This window comes from Ranitomeya imitator, chromosome 3 (assembly GCF_032444005.1).
Source record: "Ranitomeya imitator isolate aRanImi1 chromosome 3, aRanImi1.pri, whole genome shotgun sequence".
Lineage (NCBI taxonomy): Eukaryota > Metazoa > Chordata > Amphibia > Anura > Dendrobatidae > Ranitomeya > Ranitomeya imitator.
The window spans coordinates 439,029,996-439,053,341 of NC_091284.1; the positions used below are offsets into that span (position 1 = coordinate 439,029,996).

General features: G+C 46.5%; 1 non-coding gene and 2 pseudogenes across 1 annotated transcript; all 3 read left to right on the forward strand.

Moving 5' to 3' along the window:
* Window positions 1–16,212: 16,212 nt before the first annotated feature.
* Window positions 16,213–16,417, forward strand: LOC138673351 (small nucleolar RNA U3; annotated as a pseudogene).
* Window positions 16,418–20,418: 4,001 nt separating this feature from the next.
* On the forward strand, window positions 20,419–20,636 carry LOC138673332 (small nucleolar RNA U3). Its single transcript, XR_011319969.1, has one exon. It is a non-coding gene; the product is annotated as a small nucleolar RNA U3 (small nucleolar RNA).
* A 2,098-nt stretch (window positions 20,637–22,734) lies between these two features.
* LOC138673353 (small nucleolar RNA U3) lies at window positions 22,735–22,933 on the forward strand (annotated as a pseudogene).
* The last annotated feature ends 413 nt before the right edge of the window (window positions 22,934–23,346 follow it).

Consider the following 23,346-nt stretch of genomic DNA (forward strand, 5'->3'; position numbering starts at 1 on the left):
CGACTTTTGGCTAAGTCGGGGTTTCATGAAACCCGATCCGACCCCTGTGCGTGGTCGGCCATGCGGTACGCGACTTTCGCGCCAAAGTCGCGTTTCAATGACGCGAAAAGCGCCATTTCTCAGCCAATGAAGGTAAACGCAGAGTGTGGGCAGCGTGATGACATAGGTCCTGGTCCCCACCATCTTAGAGAAGGGCATTGCAGTGATTGGCTTGCTGTCTGCGACGTCACAGGGGCTATAAAGAGGCGTTCCCGCCGACCGCCATCTTACTGCTGCTGATCTGAGCTTAGGGAGAGGTTGCTGCCGCTTTGTCAGAAGCAGGGATAGCGTTAGGCAGGGTCCATTAACCACAAAACCGCTTGTGCTGCAGCGATTTGCACTGTCCAACACCACCCTCGGTGTGCAGGGACAGTGGAAGTTTTTTTTTTTCCCCTCAGCGCTGTAGCTCATTGGGCTGCCCTAGAAGGCTCCCTGATAGCTGCATTGCTGTGTGTACGCCGCTGTGCAAACCAACTGCTTTTTTCAAAGCACAAATCCTCTTGTTCCTTCCTTTCTGCACAGCTATCTTTTTTGTTTGTCCACACTTTTTATTTCATTTGTGCATCAGTCCACTCCTTATTGCTGCCTGCCATACCTGGCTGAGATTACTGCAGGCAGGGAGATAGTAGCTGCCTGCCATACCTGGCTGAGATTACTGCAGGCAGGGAGATAGTAATTGTAGGACATTCCCTGTTTTTTTTTTTTTTTTTTTTTGGTGGGAGATTAAGATTGGCAATTTGGCATTTCTGCTAGAGTGCCATCCCTGTGTGTGCCATCTCTCTCACATAGTGGGCCATAGAAAGCCTTTTCATTTTTCTGTATTTTTTTTTGTGGGGTGTATAAATTCTCCCTGATAAAAATACAGTGGGAGATTAATATTGGCCTTTGGGCTTGTGTGCCAGTCCTGAGTGTGCCATCTCTCTCACAAATAGTGGGCCATAGAAAGCCTATTTTATTTTTTTTGGGGTTTTATAAATTCTCCCTGAAAAAAGGGAGATTAATATTGGCCTCTGGGCTTGTGTGCCAGTTGTGAGCGTGCCATCTGTGCCAGTCCTGAGCGTGCCATCTCTCTCACAAATAGTGGGCCATAGAAAGCCTATTTAATTTTTTTTTTGGTTTTATAAATTCTCCCAGAAAAAAAGGGAGATTAATATTGGCCTCTGGGCTTCTGTGCCAGTCCTGAGCGTGCCATCTGTGCCAGTCCTGAGCGTCCCATCTCTCTCACAAATAGTGGGCCATAGAAAGCCTATTTTTTTTTTGGGGGGGGTTTTAGAAATTCTCCCTGGAAAAAAAAAGGGAGATTAATATTGCCCTTTGGGCTTGTGTGCCAGTACTAAGCGTTCCATCTCTCTCTCTCTCTCTTAGTCAGTGGGCCATAGAACGCCTATTTTTGGTTTTATTTGTTTTCTAAATTCTCCCTGCAAAAAATCATTTTATTTTATTTGGTTTCTAAATTCTTCCTGATAAAATCATATTTTTTTTATTATTTTTTTTTCTAAAGTCTCCCTGAAAAAAAAAAAAAAAAAAAAAAAAACAGTGGGAGATTAATATTGGCCTTTCTGCTTGTGTGCCAGTCTTGACTCCTGGGTGCGTCATCTCTCAGTCAGTGGGCCATAGAACGCCTATTTTTGGTTTTATTTGTTTTCTAAATTCTCCCTGAAAAAATCATTTTATTTTATTTGGTTTCTAAATTCTTCCTGATAAAATCATATTTTTTTTATTATTTTTTTTTCTAAAGTCTCCCTGAAAAAAAAAAAAAAAAACAACCAAAAAAAACAGTGGGAGATTAATATTGGCCTTTCTGCTTGTGTGCCAGTCTTGACTCCTGGGTGTGCCATCTCTCTCTCTCTCTCTCTCTCTCTCTCTCTCTCTCTCTCTCTCCAATTGTGGTCCATAGAAAGCCTATATTTTTTTTCCTTGATTTGGGTTCCAAAATCTACCAGAGAAAATAACTACATCAATCATTGGTAGAAAAATATTGGCCTCTGGGCTTGTGTGCCACTTCTGATTCCTGTGTGCGTCATCTCTCAGTCAGTGGGCCATAGAACGCCTATTTTTGTTTTTATTTGTTTTATAAATTCTCCCTGAAAAAATCATTTTATTTTATTTGGTTTCTAAATTCTTCCTGATAAAATCATATTTTTTTTATTATTTTTTTTTCTAAAGTCTCCCTGAAAAAAAAAAAAAAAAAACAGTGGGAGATTAATATTGGCCTTTCTGCTTGTGTGCCAGTCTTGACTCCTGGGTGCGTCATCTCTCAGTCAGTGGGCCATAGAACGCCTATTTTTGTTTTTATTTGTTTTGTAAATTCTCCCTGAAAAAATCATTTTATTTTATTTGGTTTCTAAATTCTTCCTGATAAAATCATATTTTTTTTATTATTTTTTTTTCTAAAGTCTCCCTGAAAAAAAAAAAAAAAAAAAAAAAAACAGTGGGAGATTAATATTGGCCTTTCTGCTTGTGTGCCAGTCTTGACTCCTGGGTGCGTCATCTCTCAGTCAGTGGGCCATAGAACGCCTATTTTTGGTTTTATTTGTTTTCTAAATTCTCCCTGAAAAAATCATTTTATTTTATTTGGTTTCTAAATTCTTCCTGATAAAATCATATTTTTTTTATTATTTTTTTTTCTAAAGTCTCCCTGAAAAAAAAAAAAAAAAACAACCAAAAAAAACAGTGGGAGATTAATATTGGCCTTTCTGCTTGTGTGCCAGTCTTGACTCCTGGGTGTGCCATCTCTCTCTCTCTCTCTCTCTCTCTCTCTCTCTCTCTCTCCAATTGTGGTCCATAGAAAGCCTATATTTTTTTTCCTTGATTTGGGTTCCAAAATCTACCAGAGAAAATAACTACATCAATCATTGGTAGAAAAATATTGGCCTCTGGGCTTGTGTGCCACTCCTGATTCCTGTGTGCGTCATCTCTCAGTCAGTGGGCCATAGAACGCCTATTTTTGTTTTTATTTGTTTTATAAATTCTCCCTGAAAAAATCATTTTATTTTATTTGGTTTCTAAATTCTTCCTGATAAAATCATATTTTTTTTATTATTTTTTTTTCTAAAGTCTCCCTGACAAAAAAAAAAAAAAAAAAAAAAACAGTGGGAGATTAATATTGGCCTTTCTGCTTGTGTGCCAGTCTTGACTCCTGGGTGTGCCATCTCTCTCTCTCTCTCTCTCTCTCTCTCTCTCTCTCTCTCCAATTGTGGTCCATAGAAAGCCTATATTTTTTTTCCTTGATTTGGGTTCCAAAATCTACCAGAGAAAATAACTCCATCAATCATTGGTAGAAAAATATTGGCCTCTGGGCTTGTGTGCCACTCCTGATTCCTGTGTGCGTCATCTCTCACTCAGTGGCCCATAGAAAGCATATAGTTTGTTACATTTGTTTTCTAAATTCTCCCTGCAAAAATCAAATTTCTTTTTTTTTTGGGGGGGTTTCTAAAGTGTTCCTGAAAAAAATAAAAATAAAAAACAAATAATAGTGTGACATTAATATTAACATTTGTGCTTCAGTGACAGTCCTGCGTGTGGGGCATCTCTCTAATTTGCAGCCACCAAAAAAAGAGTGTGTAACATTGTGCCTGATTTTCGCGGTGGTCTCACCAACCTGTAAAGGGGTAGCTAAATCATACTGAAGTTATAGCTCACCGTGTAAGTTGTGTGACTGCAACAAATAACGTTAGTTTGGTTACGTTTTTAAAACAATGAGGAAGTCTAGTGGAAGAGGTCGTGGCCGGGGGCGTTCATTGTCAGCTGGTAATGAGGGTAGTGGTAGTGGTGGAGCATCAGGTGGTCGTGGGGAAAAAAATATTGCACCTAAGTCTGGAGCTGTGGAGCCAGGTTCGTCGTCCGGCTACACAAGGCCTCGAACGCTCCCTTTTCTGGGATTAGGAAAACCGCTTTTAAAGCCGGAGCAGCAAGAGCAAGTTTTGGCTTATCTTGCTGACTCAGCCTCTAGCTCTTTTGCCTCCTCTCGTGAAACTGGTAAAAGTAAAAGCAGCGCGTCGTTAGTGGATGTTCACGGTCAGGGACAAGTCACTTCCTTGTCCTCTTCAGCAAAAACAACAACAGAGAAGAATGCAGCAGGCGACACAACGGGTTACTCCATGGAGCTCTTTACACATACCGTCCCTGGCTTAGAAAGTGAAGCAGTTAACAGTCCATGCCCATTACAAATTGAATCTGACATGGAGTGCAGTGACGCACAGCCACAGCCAGACTACTATGCTGGTCCTTTGACTCAGACCACAACATTGCCCTCGCAGGGTGCTGATCAAGAATCAGACCCTGATGAGACTATGTTGCCCCATCACGAACGCTATACCACCGAACGACACGGTGACACAGACGAAGTTGCGCAGGAGGTACAAGAAGAGTTATTAGATGACCCAGTTCTTGACCCCGATTGGCAGCCATTGGGGGAACAGGGTGCAGGCGGCAGCAGTTCTGAAGCAGAGGAGGAGGAGGGGCCGCAGCAGGCATCAACATCGCCACAGGTTCCATCTGCCGGGCCCGTATCTTGCCCAAAACGCGTGGCAAAGCCAAAACCTGTTGGAGGACAGCGTGGCCATCCGGTTAAAGCTCAGTCTGCAATGCCTGAAAAGGTATCCGATGCTAGAAAGAGTGCAGTCTGGCATTTTTTTAAACAACATCCAATTGATCAGCGCAAAGTCATCTGTCAAAAATGTTCTACTTCCTTAAGCAGAGGTCAGAATCTGAAAAGTCTCAATACTAGTTGCATGCATAGACATTTAACCACCATGCATTTGAAAGCTTGGACTAACTACCAAACGTCCCTTAAGGTTGTTGCACCCTCGGCCAATGAAGCTAGTCATCAACGCAACATCCCTTCCGGCAGTGTAGGACCACCATTTAGCGCACCACCTGCTGTATCTGTGCAGGTATCTTTGCCAGGCCAAAGCAGTCAGGGTCAGGGAATCACCAGTTTCGTAGTAGGAAACACTGCATCTAGGGCACCGGCGGCAACAATACCATCTCCCACCGTCTCTCAGTCTGCCATGTCCACCGGCACCCCCGCTAGTTCCACGATCTCCATCTCTCCAGTCCAGCTCACCCTACATGAGACTATGGTTAGAAAAAGGAAGTACTTAGCCTCGCATCCGCGTACACAGGGTTTGAACGCCCACATAGCTAGACTAATCTCGTTAGAGATGATGCCCTACCGGTTAGTTGAAAGCGAAGCTTTCAAAGACCTGATGGACTACGCTGTACCACGCTACGAGCTACCCAGTCGACACTTTTTTTCCAGAAAAGCCATCCCAGCCCTCCACCAGCATGTTAAAGAGCGCATCGTCCATGCACTCAGGCAATCTGTGAGCACAAAGGTGCACCTGACAACAGATGCATGGACCAGTAGGCATGGCCAGGGACGTTACGTGTCCATCACGGCACACTGGGTAAATGTGGTGGATTCAGGGTCCACAGGGGACAGCAAGTTTGGGACAGTTCTGCCTAGCCCACGGTCTAGTAAACAGTTGTCTGTAGCCGTTCGCACCCCCTCCTCCTCCTCCTCCTCCTCGTCCTCCTGCAGAAGCAAGAGCTCGTCCACAGACCGCAGTCGCACAAACACTCCATCCGCACCTGCCACTGTTGCACACCAGGTCTCCCATTATGGGGCAGCTACTGGCATACGTCAGCAGGCTGTATTGGCTATGAAGTGTTTGGGCGACAATAGACACACCGCGGAAGTTCTGTCCGAGTTCTTGCAGCAAGAAACGCAGTCGTGGCTGGGCACTGTAGATCTTGAGGCAGGCAAGGTAGTGAGTGATAACGGAAGGAATTTCATGGCTGCCATCTCCCTTTCCCAACTGAAACACATTCCTTGCCTGGCTCACACCTTAAACCTGGTGGTGCAGTGCTTCCTGAAAAGTTATCCGGGGTTATCCGACCTGCTCCTCAAAGTGCGTGGACTTTGCGCACATATCCGCCGTTCGCCTGTACACTCCAGCCGTATGCAGACCTATCAGCGTTCTTTGAACCTTCCCCAGCATCGCCTAATCATAGACGTTGCAACAAGGTGGAACTCAACACTGCACATGCTTCAGAGACTGTGCGAACAGAGGCGGGCTGTTATGTTTTTGTGGGAGGATACACATACACGGGCAGGCAGTAGGATGGCAGACATGGAGTTGTCAGGTGTGCAGTGGTCGAAGATTCAAGACATGTGTCAAGTCCTTCAGTGTTTTGAGGAATGCACACGGCTGGTTAGTGCAGACAACGCCATAATAAGCATGAGCATCCCCCTAATGCGTCTGCTGATGCAAAGTTTGACGCACATAAAGGATCAGGCGTCTGCACCAGAGGAAGAGGAAAGCCTTGATGACAGTCAGCGATTGTCTGGTCAGGGCAGTGTACATGACGAGGTACCGGGCGAAGAGGAGGTGGAGGATGAGGAGGATGATGGGGATGAGTATATTTTTAATGAGGAAGCTTTCCCGGGGGCACGGGAAATTGGTGGCGTGGCAAGGCCGGGTTCTGGTTTTTTGAGGGACACAAGTGACGTAGATTTGCCTGCAACTGCCCCTCAACCAAGCACAACCGCAGATTTGACAACGGGAACTTTGGCCCACATGGCGGATTATGCCTTGCGTATCCTCAAAAGGGACACACGCATTACAAAAATGATGAACGATGACGATTACTGGTTGGCCTGCCTCCTTGATCCTCGCTATAAAGGCAAATTGCAAAATATTATGCCACATGAGAACTTGGAACTAATATTAGCAACAAAACAATCAACTCTTGTTGACCGTTTGCTTCTGGCATTCCCTGCACACAGCGCCCGTGATCGTTCTCACACGAGCTCCAGGGGCCAGCAGACCAGAGGTGTTAGAGGGGCAGAAATCAGAAGTGGCGTTGGCCAGAGGGGTTTTCTGACCAGGTTGTGGAGTGATTTTTCTAGGACCGCAGACAGGACAGGTACTGCAGCATCAATTCAAAGTGACAGGAGACAACATTTGTCCAGTATGGTTACAAACTATTTTTCATCCCTTATCGACGTTCTCCCTCAACCGTCATTCCCATTTGATTACTGGGCATCCAAATTAGACACCTGGCCAGAATTGGCAGAATATGCATTGCAGGAGCTTGCTTGCCCGGCAGCTAGTGTCCTATCAGAAAGAGTATTCAGTGCTGCAGGTTCAATACTAACAGAAAAAAGGACTCGTCTGTCTACCCAAAATGTAGATGATCTAACCTTCATTAAAATGAACCACAACTGGATTTCAAAATCTTTTGCCCCACCCTGCCCGGCTGACACCTAGCTTTCCTATGAAAAGGTCTTGCCTGTGGACTATTCTGAATGACTTTTCCAATCTCGTAATTTTCTTCACCTGATTGTCCAGCATACGACATGTTTCCACCTCACGAAATGGCCAAACTCCCCACACGGGGTCGTGCTATCGCCACTTTGCGCTTGGACCCTTGAGAGTGCTGTTTGTCTGAAGAGGTGGGTGAGCCCGCTTTTGGTCGACGGCACTGCCACTGGGTCCCTCATAGTACAATAAAGTGTCTCTGGCGGTGGTGGTGCGCACCCAACGTCAGACTCACCGTTGTAATATGAGGGGCCCTGTGCCTGTACCGCCGGCCACAAGCCAGTTCCCCCCCCCCCCAGCTCAAACAGTGCTCTACCACTAGCAAAATTATCTCTCACAGCTTCACCAATGTGTAGTCTAGGCGCTGACATCCTTCAATGACTGGCACTGACAATACCATTGTTTTGACATTTTTGTTATGTTAGGCCTTCGAAGCCTGTCTGCGGTCACTCCTTCCACTAGACTTCCACTGACCAGACCACTGCTGCCCGTGTACCCCTGGAACCAATTTAAAATTGCCTACAGCCATGTGTGATTATTTTAGGCCGTCGATGCCTGTCTGCGGTCACTCCTTCCACTAGGCCTCCACTGACCACACCACTGCTGCCCGTGTAACCCTGGAACCAATTTAAAATTGCCTACAGCCAGCCCAATTTTTTTATTTTAGGCCTTCGATGCCTGTCTGCGGTACATTCTTTCAACTACTACTACACTGACCAGGGCACTGCTGCCCAAGTACCCCTGGAACCAATTTAAAATTGCCTACAGCCATGTGTTAATATTTTAGGCCTTCGATGCCTGTCTGCGGTCACTCCTTCCACTAGGCCTCCACTGACCACACCACTGCTGCCCGTGTAACCCTGGAACCAATTTAAAATTGCCTACAGCCATGTGTTATTATTTTAGGCCTTCGATGCCTGTCTGCGGTCACTCCTTCCACTAGGCCTCCACTGACCACACCACTGCTGCCCGTGTAACCCTGGAACCAATTTAAAATTGCCTACAGCCAGCCCAATTTTTTTATTTTAGGCCTTCGATGCCTGTCTGCGGTACATTCTTTCAACTACTACTACACTGACCAGGGCACTGCTGCCCAAGTACCCCTGGAACCAATTTAAAATTGCCTACAGCCATGTGTTAATATTTTAGGCCTTCGATGCCTGTCTGCGGTCACTCCTTCCACTAGGCCTCCACTGACCACACCACTGCTGCCCGTGTAACCCTGGAACCAATTTAAAATTGCCTACAGCCATGTGTGATTATTTTAGGCCGTCGATGCCTGTCTGCGGTCACTCCTTCCACTAGGCCTCCACTGACCACACCACTGCTGCCCGTGTAACCCTGGAACCAATTTAAAATTGCCTACAGCCATGTGTTATTATTTTAGGCCTTCGATGCCTGTCTGCGGTCACTCCTTCCACTAGGCCTCCACTGACCACACCACTGCTGCCCGTGTAACCCTGGAACCAATTTAAAATTGCCTACAGCCAGCCCAATTTTTTTATTTTAGGCCTTCGATGCCTGTCTGCGGTACATTCTTTCAACTACTACTACACTGACCAGGGCACTGCTGCCCAAGTACCCCTGGAACCAATTTAAAATTGCCTACAGCCATGTGTTAATATTTTAGGCCTTCGATGCCTGTCTGCGGTCACTCCTTCCACTAGGCCTCCACTGACCACACCACTGCTGCCCGTGTACCCCTGGAACCAATTTAAAATTGCCTACAGCCATGTGTGATTATTTTAGGCCGTCGATGCCTGTCTGCGGTCACTCCTTCCACTAGGCCTCCACTGACCACACCACTGCTGCCCGTGTAACCCTGGAACCAATTTAAAATTGCCTACAGCCATGTGTTATTATTTTAGGCCTTCGATGCCTGTCTGCGGTCACTCCTTCCACTAGGCCTCCACTGACCACACCACTGCTGCCCGTGTAACCCTGGAACCAATTTAAAATTGCCTACAGCCAGCCCAATTTTTTTATTTTAGGCCTTCGATGCCTGTCTGCGGTACATTCTTTCAACTACTACTACACTGACCAGGGCACTGCTGCCCAAGTACCCCTGGAACCAATTTAAAATTGCCTACAGCCATGTGTTAATATTTTAGGCCTTCGATGCCTGTCTGCGGTCACTCCTTCCACTAGGCCTCCACTGACCACACCACTGCTGCCCGTGTAACCCTGGAACCAATTTAAAATTGCCTACAGCCATGTGTTATTATTTTAGGCCTTCGATGCCTGTCTGCGGTCACTCCTTCCACTAGGCCTCCACTGACCACACCACTGCTGCCCGTGTAACCCTGGAACCAATTTAAAATTGCCTACAGCCAGCCCAATTTTTTTATTTTAGGCCTTCGATGCCTGTCTGCGGTACATTCTTTCAACTACTACTACACTGACCAGGGCACTGCTGCCCAAGTACCCCTGGAACCAATTTAAAATTGCCTACAGCCATGTGTTAATATTTTAGGCCTTCGATGCCTGTCTGCGGTCACTCCTTCCACTAGGCCTCCACTGACCACACCACTGCTGCCCGTGTAACCCTGGAACCAATTTAAAATTGCCTACAGCCATGTGTGATTATTTTAGGCCGTCGATGCCTGTCTGCGGTCACTCCTTCCACTAGGCCTCCACTGACCACACCACTGCTGCCCGTGTAACCCTGGAACCAATTTAAAATTGCCTACAGCCATGTGTTATTATTTTAGGCCTTCGATGCCTGTCTGCGGTCACTCCTTCCACTAGGCCTCCACTGACCACACCACTGCTGCCCGTGTAACCCTGGAACCAATTTAAAATTGCCTACAGCCAGCCCAATTTTTTTATTTTAGGCCTTCGATGCCTGTCTGCGGTACATTCTTTCAACTACTACTACACTGACCAGGGCACTGCTGCCCAAGTACCCCTGGAACCAATTTAAAATTGCCTACAGCCATGTGTTAATATTTTAGGCCTTCGATGCCTGTCTGCGGTCACTCCTTCCACTAGGCCTCCACTGACCACACCACTGCTGCCCGTGTACCCCTGGAACCAATTTAAAATTGCCTACAGCCATGTGTGATTATTTTAGGCCGTCGATGCCTGTCTGCGGTCACTCCTTCCACTAGGCCTCCACTGACCACACCACTGCTGCCCGTGTAACCCTGGAACCAATTTAAAATTGCCTACAGCCATGTGTTATTATTTTAGGCCTTCGATGCCTGTCTGCGGTCACTCCTTCCACTAGGCCTCCACTGACCTGTCTACTGCGGCCCGTGTACCCCTTGAACCAACCTAATAAAATATTTAAAAAATTAATTTGATTATAAAAAATAAGATCGTGTTGAGATCTCAAATGCAGACATTTTAACATTAAAAACAAACACACAACAAAAATCTGGAACTGTACTAAAAAGGTCCACCAGCTACAATTACTTTCTCCTGCAAGAAGTTAACTGAAAGGTTTTTTTGGAGTTGTTAACACAGATATGGCATCCACCGAGTGTTGTCCTGTCGCGTCTCCTTTAAATTATTTCCAATAAGATGTTAAACTATTAATTTAATAAAATCAATAATTAAAAAAATAATTGAGTAAGTCAAAAGCACATTGCAAATAAACATTAATTACAAATCAAGAAGCATGGCGCGTCCGAGGGTGAGTAGATACCGAATAAGAATATAATCACCCTCGGGCGCGCAATGCTTATTTACAACAGCCTTCCTTCCTAAGAATCAGCCCTTCCGTGGTGTAGAGAGAGGTTGTTGTTACACTCCAAGGTGTTCCCCAGGTTGCCTTTCCTGAGCTTCGATCTTCATGCTCTCGTTTAGTAGGTGTCGGAAAGTAGGCTGCATTAGGCCTAAAAAATGGGGAATGGGGTGGAGAGAGATGGTGTGTTACACTCCAAGGTGTTCTCCAGGTTTCCTCGCCATTGCTTCGATCTTCCGACTCTCGTTTAGTAGTTGTAGAAAACTACACTGCATTAGGCCTACAAAATGGGTATCGGGTGGAGAGAGATGGTGTGTTACACTCCAAGGTGTTCCCCAGGTTTCCTTGCCATTGCTTCGGTCTTCCGACTCTCGTTTAGTAGTTGTAGAAAAGTACACAGCATTAGGCCTACAAAATGGGTATGGGGTGGAGAGAGATGGTGTGTTACACTCCAAGGTGTTCCCCAGGTTGCCTTTCCTGAGCTTCTATCTTCAGGCTCTCATTAAATTGTGGTTAAATGGAACAACTGCATTTGGCGTACTAGTTGGTTTGGGGCCTACTATCGGTGTCTGCCACTCCTTGCTGTTCTCCTGGTTTCCTGTCCTGAAATTCCATTTTCAGCCTCTCGTTAAGTAGTTGTTAATGTTAGACTGCATTTGGCCTACTAGTTGGGTTGGGGCCTACTATCGGTGTCTGCCACTCCTTGCTGTTCTCCTCCACTGAACAAAGCTGTGCCGCCTGTTTACTACGGTTGCCAATTTTGAACTGCATTTCGACTACTTACTGATTTGGCCCTACTCTCTGTGTCAGCCTCTCATTCCAGTTGTCCTCCACTGCAATGCCCCCTGGTTATTCCTGTGTTACCAATTTTGAACTGCATTTAGCCCACTTTCTTCTTTGGGCCTATATCTGTGTTTCCACTTCATCGTGCCCATTGCCCAGCCAGTGATAGATGAGTCTGCTGGTACATTGACCCATAACGCAACATTCCCCGTGCACGCTACACAACAACATTGTGACCCTGCTGAAAGTCAGGTTGCTCTTCCCGCATACCATACCACCTTACACGGGGACAAAGAGGAAGGTGCAGATGAAAGTGCAGGTTCCTTCATCAGGTGGGGGGAGGAATACTAGTTGGCGACGTCACTGGCACAGGGCCTCTCATAGTACGCAAAAGTGTTGCTGCCGGTGGGAGGCGCCCCCGCCGTGCAAACACACCGCTGTACTTTGAGGGGCCCTGTGCCAGTGCCAATGCCAACGAGTGGGCCCCCCCTGCTTGCTCAGGATCACAGCACTTGCAAAGTTGAAATACTTACCTCTCCCTGCTCCACTGCCGTGACGTGGTCCAGATTTACTGGGCCCACTAATTACTTGAACCAGCCCTACCCCCCACAACTTTAGCCAAATGACCCCCAATTTCAAATGCCTTCCAATTATTTTAAGGTAAATTACGCTTGACAAGCTTCATTAAGAAGAATGGATGGTTTTGACATTAAAATGGGCACTCTAGGTGTTTTCCTGGCCCCCACTCACTGCCGACTATGCTGCCCCATTGACTTGCATTGGGTTTCGTGTTTCGGTCGATCCCGACTTTACGTCATAATCGGCCGATTTCACTCGACCCGACTTTGGACATAGTCGGGTTTCGCAAAACCCGGCTCGACTCTAAAAAGGTCAAGGTCGCTCAACTCTAGTGATGATCGTTCTCCTTCTCTGTTACAGGGAGGGCGGAGGGGGAGATCACAAGCTGAGTGGTTGGGCCATAATTGTGTTTGTTAAATAAAGTGAGATTAAAAGGTACCTATGTTATTGAATATTAATTTTTGGAGAATAAGTTACTTTAAGTATTACTTTTTTTTATTCATTGTTTTTTTTAACCATTGTTTTTTTTTTATATTTTCTGAAAATTTTTGAACACACAAAGGGTCAAACAAAACTCATAAATGCAGACAATAACAAAGTACAATAGGTTCCTATACACATTCTATGTATACTCATTGAAGTGGAACCTGTCACCCCCACAATTGAAGGTGAGCTAAGCCCACCAGCATCAGGGGCTTGCTTCCCCCCCCTTCCCCAGATGTATCCTGAAAGATGAGAAAAAGAGGTTACATTATGCTCACCTGGGGGAACGGTCCCGCTGCTGTCCGGTCCAATGGGCGTTGCGGTCCGATCCGAGGCCTCCCATCTTCATTCCATGACGTCCTCTTCTTGTCTTCATGCTGCGGCTCTGTTGGGGGCAGAGCAAAGTACTGCAGTGTGCAGGCGCCTGGCCTCTCTGACCTTTCCCGGCGCCTGAGCACTGCAGTACTTTGCTTTGCCCCCAACAGGGCAGACAAGGTACGCCTGCGCCGGAGCCGCAGCATAAAGACCAGAAGAGGACGTCATCGTAAGAAGATGGGAGGTGCTGGACCAGACCGCGACGCCCATCGGACCAGAACAGAACCGGGGCCGCCCCCCCCAGGTGAGCATAATCTAACCTCTTTTTATCATCTTTCAGGATACATCGGGGGCTCATTTACAGCATTACAGAATGCTGTAGATAAGCCCCTGATGCCTGTGGGCTTAGCTCATCTTCGACGGGCACAAGTTCGACGGGCACAGTCCGGCCGCGAATTCGCCCCTCCCTACTTCTGTCCAGTCAGTGCCCCCTCCATACTCCCCTCCAGTCAGTGCTCACACAGGGTCAATGGCTGCGTTACACCGCGTTATTCCGCGGTGTAACACAGTCCGTTAACGCTGCTATTAACCCTGTGTGACCAACTTTTTTACTATTAATGCTACCTATGCAGCATCAATAGTAAAAAGATCTATTGTTAAAAATAATAAAAAAAAATAAAAAATCATTATATTCTCACCTTCCGGCGCCTTTCCCACTCCTCGTGATGCTCCGGTCCTAAAAATTCATTGCGATCTCGCGAGACCGCAATGCATTCTTGGGACCGGAGCATCACGAGGAGCATCGCTAAACGCCTGGCATGGATCCGGGGGCTGCCGTAACGTGAGAATATAACTATTTTTTATTTTAATTCTTTTTTTTTAACAGGGATATGGTGCCCACATTGCTATATGCTACGTGGGCTGTGTTAGATACTTTGTGGGCTTTGTTATATACTGCATGGGCTGTGTTATATACTATGTCTCTGTGCTATATACTCTGTGGCTGTGCAATATATTACGTGGCTGGGCAATATACTATTTGGCCTGTTTTATACTACATGGGCTGTGCAATATACTATGTGGGCTGTGCATTATACTACATGGCTGTGTTATATTCTGCGTGGGCTGTGTTACATACTACGTCGCTGTGCTATATACTACGTGGCTGTGCAATGTACTACACGGCCTGTGTTATATAGTGCGTGGGCTGTGCTGTATACTACGTGGCTGTGCTATATACTACATGGCTGTGCTATATACTACGTGGGCAGTGTTATATACTACGTGGGCTGTGCAATATACTACATAGGTTGTTCTATATACTACGTGTTGGTCGCGCATTGGCGCGGGATTTGAACCGTGCTTCGATGATTAGTCGCGCCTAGCCGAATCCTGTGTATAAATTGCATTATTCTAAAATCTTCATAAATAAACTACATACATATTCTAGAACACCCGATGCGTTAGAATCGGGCCACCATCTAGTGATGACATAATCCCAATAATGTAAGTTTTATAGGGCCAAATAAGGTTTTACATCTTCAGTGTAAAGGTGCTGACCTGTGGCTATCCAGCCATGGATCCCATATACCCTGAATTCTCTTTTTGGCTGAGATGGAATGAGCCAATGCCAATTTATATTGGCAATGTATATTCTCAATTACTGTACCTCTTTTTATGGATGGCGAACTCGTCCCCCTTCACCTAGCCAGGAGAGCTAACCTGACTGCAATCAAAATATGCGAGGAAGAACCTCTAAGCACCTGCGGTACTTTATCTATGCCAATATGTAAGACTCCCATATTGTACTCCAAAACCAACTGTACCCCAAGGACCTCTCGTAATAGATCACCAATATCTACCCAAAATTGCGCTACAACCATATACGACCACCAGATGTGACCTAGTGTCCCCCTTTTCCCACAACCTCTCCAACACACTTGAGATTGGTTAGGACTAAAATGAGCTAACTGCGCCGGACGTTGGTACCACCTTAAGTGCACTTTTTTTTTTTTTACTGTTTCAGGTAATTTAGGCAAGATGATGCTCTTTGCACCTCTCTTAATCCCTCCCTCCATGTCTCCAGGTCAGGGGATATTCCTGACTCCCTCCCACCGAATCATATATGGTAATTTAGTACCAACAGCTGGTGTATTCAAAGCACTATGTAGGATGGAAATCTCCGTAGATGCCAACTCGGGTCTTAGAATATACCCATTAGCCCTGTGGTCCAAGGGAGTCTTAAAAAATGACAACTCTGGTGGTTTATGGATCAGATGCCTGATTTTTATTAAGTACATTAAGGATAAGAAAAATAAAATCTTGACAAAATATAATTAAAAATTGCCAAATAAACAGATGCATATGGGGCACTATGTCACTTCGCATGCAGTAGTAGGGAGCAGTCCAGCTTGGACTCTGAGGTCTGGCCCAGCTCTCTGCTCTACTACCCTGGGACAAGATTCTTGTCTGTTCATTCACCCCTGTGGCAAGACATGGTATGGTCTTCCAATGTGTAGACTGTAGGAGGAGTTACAGGCTCAGGATGATTCCCATTGGCTGGTTGATGTAACATATGCAGATTAGGACCAGAGACATCTGTGAGCTGTAGAATTATCTAGGTTTTATAAAATATGGACACTATGGGAGGTGGAGCAGGAAATGTGGGCGGGGGAAGGGCGGCATGTGCAGGCAGTCACCTGACCAGTGCAGGGGAATGGGCGGGGCTACAGAGGGGAGCTTGTCTCCCACTGGCTGATAGAGTTCACTTATGCTAATTTAGGTAATAGAGCAGATGCATTATGGGTGTGATGGTTTGCAGCTCATACACAAGTATAGAAGCTTCTAGTTACTCTGCAGTCAGGTCTCTGATCCCCCACAATGTATCACAATGTATCACGTCTCACAGGGTCATCATGTGTCACCTCGTGTGATGTCTCCCTAATGTTACACGCAGGGTCCTATCCCCCGGAGGGGCATCACGGCCAGGAAGAGGTTAAGACTATACTTTCAGGGATCATTTCTATAGTGTGTAACTTGAGAAATGTGCTCTAAAGTGCCCAAACTTCCCAACCACGAGGAGGAGCTGTAGTGATCTCTCCTGAGCGTGAAGTGAGCTCTCAGTTCTGCTTCATTGCAGGGGCTGATTGCTGGTGATGATCGTTCTCCTTCTCTGTTACAGGGAGATCACAAGCTGAGTGGTTGGTTATGGTTTTATTTTAAAGTAATAAAAGTAGATTAAAGAATTTTGTATTATAGGTGATGTCTTTTTAAGGATTGTTGATCACTAAATATCAGCTTTCTGTTTACTGTATTAAAGTAGTATCTATTCTTTTTTTTTAAGTATCTACTTTATTGAATACATTTTACTGCATATTAGCTTTCTTTTTTATTAACTATGTTAAGGACAAGAATAATAAAAACTTTACAAAATATGATTTAAAAGTTGCCCAATAAACAGATATGTATGAGGTATTATGTCATGACTCCACCGTTGCTCCAGTAGCCTTTGTAGTAGAGTGTCCAATCATCTTCTGGTAATATGAGAAATTATGATTGCAGTGGTCATCATTTTACTCTGGATTGCGTCCTTGGATTTAGGATTAAGGCCGGAGTCACACTACAGCGAGATACGGCCGAGTCTCGCTGGTTAAAAGCAAGCTCTGGCATCGGCACCCTGGAGCGGAGCGTGCAGCTCCATGTATTGCTATTCGCTCAGCTCTGGAGTGTCGGTGCCAGAGCTTGTTTATAACCAGTGAGACTGGGCCTTACAGGGCCAGTTCCAGGTTTTTGAGGGCCCCGGGCGAAAGAGTCTCAGTGGGCCTCCCCTTTAACACATACCCCGATTTATGATCGCATATAAACACAGCCATGTAGTATATAACACTGCCCACGTAGTATATAGCAGCCCATGTAGTATATAGCAGCGCAGCCCACATAGTATATAGCAGCGCCACTCACTCATGCACTGGTAGGACTAGGAGCTCCTCCTGAATCTGCCTCATAACTTCAGCAGCATGGCAGCCAGCCAGGGGCGGAGAGCAGAGCAGAGAATGTGCTCTCTCCCCCCACAAACAATGTCAGGCTGGCTGCCTTCTCTTAACCCCTATGTGTGCCTGCCTGGCTGCACTCACTGAGTGATAAGATGCTTGTGTCAGAGCTGGCACATAGGGGTTAAGAGAATGCAGCCAGCAGTGACTTTGTAGGCGGAGAGAGCATGTTATCTCCTGCTCTGCTCTCCCAGCTGTATCTATGACAGCATGAGTGGGGCCCCCCCCCCCCCCCCCCGCTCTCCCCAGGGCCCCGGCATTTGCCCGCTGTGCCGGGTGCTGACGCCGGCCCTGGGGCCTTATCTTGCTGTGTGTGATCCCGGCCTAATGGCCCCTTCACATTAAGCGACGCTGCAGCGATACCGACAACGATCCGGATCGCTGCAGCGTCGCTGTTTGGTCGCTGGAGAGCTGTCACACAGACCGCTCTCCAGCGACCAACGATGCCGGTAACCAGGGTAAATATCGGGTAACTAAGCGCAGGGCCGCGCTTAGTAACCCGATGTTTACCCTGGTTACCATGCTAAAAGTAAAAAAAAACAAACACTAGATACTTACCTACCGCTGTCTGTCCTCCAGCGCTGCGCTCTGCTTCTCTGCTCTCCTCCTGTACTGGCTGTGAGCCTGAAAGCAGAGCGGTGACGTCACCGCTCTGCTTTCCGGCTGACCGACGCTCACAGCCAGTACAGGAGGAGTGCAGAGCACAGCGCTGGAGGACAGACAGCGTTAGGTAAGTATGTAGTGTTTTTTTTTTTTTCTTTTAGGATGGTAACCAGGGTAAACATCGGGTTACTAAGCGCGGCCCTGCGCTTAGTTACCCGATGTTTACCCTGGTTACCAGTGAAGACATCGCTGGATCGGTGTCACACACGCCGATCCAGCGATGTCAGCAGGAGTCCAGCGACGAAATAAAGTTCTGGACTTTATTCAGCGACCAACGATCTCCCAGCAGGGGCCTGATCGTTGGTCGCTGTCACACATAACGATTTCATTAACGATATCGTTGCTACGTCACAAATAGCAACGATATCGTTAACAATATCGTTATGTGTGAAGGTACCTTAAAGGTACCGTCACACATAGCGACGCTGCAGCGATACCGACAACGATCCGGATCGCTGCAGCGTCGCTGTTTGGTCGCTGGAGAGCTGTCACACAGACAGCTCTCCAGCGACCAACGATCCCGAGGTCCCCGGTAACCAGGGTAAACATCGGGTAACTAAGCGCAGGGCCGCGCTTAGTAACCCGATGTTTACCCTGGTTACCATCCTAAAAAGTAAAAAAACAAACGCTACATACTTACCTACAGCCGTCTGTCCTCGGCGCTCTGCTTCTCTGGTCTGGCTGTGAGCGCCGGGCAGCCAGAAAGCAGAGCGGTGACGTCACCGCTCTGCTTTCCGGCTGACCGACGCTCACAGCCAGAGCAGGAGAAGTGCAGAGCACAGCGCTGGAGGACAGACGGCTGTAAGTAAGTATGTAGCGTTTGTTTTTTTACTTTTTAGGATGGTAACCAGGGTAAACATCGGGTTACTAAGCGCGGCCCTGCGCTTAGTTACCCGATGTTTACCCTGGTTACCAGTGAAGACATCGCTGGATCGGTGTCACACACACCGATTCAGCGATGTCTGCGGGGAGTCCAGCGACGAAATAAAGTTCTGGACTTTCTTCCCCGACCAGCGATCTCCCAGCAGGGGCCTGATCGCTGCTGCCTGTCACACTGGACGATATCGCTAGCGAGGACGCTGCAACGTCACGGATCGCTAGCGATATCGTCTAGTGTGACAGTACCTTGTTTATAACCAGCGAGACTAGGCTGTATCTTGCTGTGTGTGATCCCGGCCTAAGTCCTGGTTTCAAAAGGCCTGAGGGCATTCCATTTAGGCCAGAGACTAGATGTCCATCTGAAGAACAATGGCTTCTAATCACCTCCACATGGAATGTGTGTCAAAGAGAAGACATTCAGTTCTGGAGCAATAGCTGATACTGCCAACACCACAGGGGCTGTGTCCTCCAAGAGGTTGGAGACACAATGGCCATCTACAATGTAGATTCTCTATTCTATTAAAAGAATGGAGGACTGCACACCCCGGGAACTTGTGCGACCACATTTTACAGCTGATGGTCAATTCCTTTGATGTAAGTGTTAGGGTACGTTCAGACTAGCGTTGTGCTAGTGTGCGTCGGTGCCGCGTCGGGCGACGCAGTGGCGACGCACGCGTCATGCGCCCCTATGTTTAACATGGGGGACGCATGCGTTTTTGCTTGTTGCGTTTTGCGACAAATGCGTCTTTTTTGCCGCAAGCGTCGGACCAAGAAAACGCAACAAGTTGCATTTTTCTTGCGTCCGATTTTCGGCAAAAAACGACGCATGCGTCGCAAAACGCAGCGTTTTTGCGTGCGTTTTGCCGCGTTTTTCGGTGCGTTGTGCGTCGCCGACGCAGCGGCGCACAACGCTAGTCTGAACGTAGCCTTAGCTGTTATACAGAGTTCATGGCTCCATTTGAATGTTCATTGCTCTTATAGTCCTCTCCCCTCTGTACCAGTCGGTCATTGTAGATGTGTTTACTGTAAACCATACGTATAATTCTGTATGTAACCCCTTCTCATGTACAGCACCATGGAATCAATGGTGCTAAATAAATAATAATAATAATAATACATCTAACAGTAGAAAGAATGTGATTTTTTATTTTCATAGCTCAATGAAAAAACTCAATCTCTGATTCTGTGGAATCTATTGAAGCGTTCCAGGGTTATTACCACATAAAGTGACAGTGGTCAGAATTGTAAAAACTGGCCTGATCACTAAGGGGGCTGAAGGGGTTAATATGGAGAAAAGTACCCTTTATAATATTAAAACCTATTTTTTTCCAACTCTGGATTATTTTATCTGTTCAGTCACATCTGTGACAAAATGTGATCTTCTGATTAAAAAATGATGTGGGAGGAGCTACAGGCTCAGGGTGTTTCCCATTGGCTGGTTGAAGTGACATATGCAGATTAGATCCAGAGACATCTGTGATCTGGAGGATTATGGGGCCGTTATCCAAGTATAGAAGGTTCTGTAGGGTCACTATGTGTCAGGGGTGATGTCTCCCTAATGTTACACGCAGGGTCCTATTCCCCGGAGGGGCATCACGGCCAGGAAGAGGTTAAGACTATACTTTCAGGGATCATTTCTATAGTGTGTAACTTGAGAAATGTGCTCTAAAGTGTCCAAACTTCCCAACCACGAGGAGGAGCTGTAGTGATCTCTCCTGAGCGTGAAGTGAGCTCTCAGTTCTGCTTCATTGCAGGGGCTGATTGCTGGTGATGATCGTTCTCCTTCTCTGTTACAGGGAGGGCGGAGGGGGAGATCACAAGCTGAGTGGTGGGGTTAAATTTTAGTTAGGTTAATAAAAATAGACTAAAAGTACTTACCTTATGTACTTTCAAAACATATTGTTAACTAAATAATATTCATTCTAGTGATGGGCAGTCCGGCTCTCATGATTCTGTTCACCAAAAAGAGTCAACGCTTTTGAATCCCTTTTAAATATGTGTTCATCATAGGTGAACACATATTTAAGGTGATGTCAGTATGGTTGAAACTACCCCCATGTGCAGCCACCCAATGAAATTGATGAATGGGCAGGGATACGTCTGCCGAACTTGGGAATTATATGCCCAGTGAGAGCCATTAAGAGAATTCAGTGGCTCTCACTGGGGTGCTGGCTCCCATCATTCACAGCAGGGAGCCGACTCTTTGTCTCAGAACGTTCATGAACGACCCATCACTACTTACTATATTAAACTGCACAAAATCAAATCTTTTCAAAATATAATTAAAAATTGCTAGATAACAGATATGTAGGCCATGTGAAAGGCACACCCTTGTTATGCAAAAACCATGTCTGCAGAAAGTTGCCTCTGGCTCCCAGCATTTTCAGCGGTGTTATGTAACTCTGCATCCAGTACTTAAAATAAGGAACAGTCCAGCTTGGAATCTGAGGTTTGGCAAAGCTCTCTTAGCCCTTCTACCCAGTGACAGCTCTCAACCTTACTACCCAGGGACATCTCTCTTAGCCCTTCTACCCAGTGACAGCTCTCAACCTTACTACCCAGGGACATCTCTCTTAGCCCTTCTACCCAGTGACAGCTCTCAGCCTTACTACCCAGGGACATCTCTCTTAGCCCTTCTACCCAGTGACAGCTCTCAGCCTTACTACCCAGGGACAGCTCTCTTAGCCCTTCTACCCAGTGACAGCTCTCAGCCTTACTACCCAGGGACAGCTCTCTTAGCCCTTCTACCCAGTGACAGCTCTCAACCTTACTACCCAGGGACATCTCTCTTAGCCCTTCTACCCAGTGACAGCTCTCAGCCTTACTACCCAGGGACAGCTCTCTTAGCCCTTATACCCAGTGACAGCTCTCAGCCTTACTACCCAGGGACAGCTCTCTTAGCCCTTCTACCCAGTGACAGCTCTCAGCCTTACTACCCAGGGACAGCTCTCTTAGCCCTTCTACCCAGTGACAGCTCTCAGCCTTACTACCCAGGGACAGCTCTCTTAGCCCTTCTACCCAGTGACAGCTCTCAACCTTACTACCCAGGGACAGCTCTCTTAGCCCTTCTACCCAGTGACAGCTCTCAGCCTTACTACCCAGGGACAGCTCTCTTAGCCCTTCTACCCAGTGACAGCTCTCAGCCTTACTACCCAGGGACAGCTCTCTTAGCCCTTCTACCCAGTGACAGCTCTCAGCCTTACTACCCAGGGACAGCTCTCTTAGCCCTTCTACCCAGTGACAGCTCTCTTAGCCTTACTACCCAGGGACAGCTCTCTAAGCCTTACTACCCAGGGACAGCTCTCTTAGCCTTACCACCCAGGGACAGCTCTCTTAGCCTTACTACCCAGGGACAGCTCTCAGCCTTACTACCCAGGGACAGCTCTCAGCCTTACTACCCAGGGACAGCTCTCTTAGCCTTGCTACCCAGAAGTAATTCTCTTATGTCTATCTCACACTATCAGTATTTGTAAGCTAAAACCAGGAGTGGGTGAAAAATACAGAAGTGGTGACATCTTTCCCTCTGATTGTTCCACTCCTGATTTTAGCTTACATTATAAAATACTGATAGTGTGTGAACTTGGCCTTAGCCTTACTTCCAAGGAGCAGCATACTACCCAGGGACAGTGTTTTTAGCTCTACTACACAGGTACAGCTCTCCTGTCTGTTTATTCACCCGTGCTGGAAAACCTGATACTCCATTGTGTAGGATGTTTAGAAGGATCTACAGGTTCAGGGTGTTTCTCATTGGCTGGTTACATTGACATATGCAGATTAGATCCTGAGACATCTGTGATGTGGAGGATTATGGGGCCGTTATCCAAGTATAGAAGGTTCTGTAGGGTCACTATGTGTCAGGGGTGATGTCTCCCTAATGTTACACGCAGGGTCCTATCCCCCGGAGGGGCATCACGGCCAGGAAGAGGTTAAGACTATACTTTCAGGGATCGTTTCTATAGTGTGTAACTTGAGAAACGTGCTCTAAAGTGTCCAAACTTCCCAACCACGAGGAGGAGCTGTAGTGATCTCTCCTGAGCGTGAAGTGAGCTCTCAGTTGGGGCTGATTGCTGGTGATGATCTTTCTCCTTTTCTGTTACAGAGAGGGTGGAGATCACAAGCTGAGTGGTGGGGTTATATTTTAATAAGTTTAGTATATATAGATTAATGGTATTATTGATTGCTTATTTGTAAAGAATGTTATTCACTAAATATTAGTTTATTTTTTTATATTATATTTTTTCCAAGTTAATTGAAACGTACTAGATAAACAGGTATGTATGCCAGGTGAAGGGTGCACTCATGGTATGCAAATTGTGTTTTCTCTTTTTAAATCATAAGGACAACCCAAAACATCTAAATGATCCTGATCAAAAGTTCACATACACTGGTGATTTTGGCCTGATAACATGCACAGAAGTTGACACAGATGGGTTTAAATGGCTACTAGAGGTAACATTCCCACCTGTGACCTGATTCCTTGTAATCAGTGTGTGTGCATAAAAGTTGAGTGAGTTTCTGGGATCCAGACAGACTCTTGCAT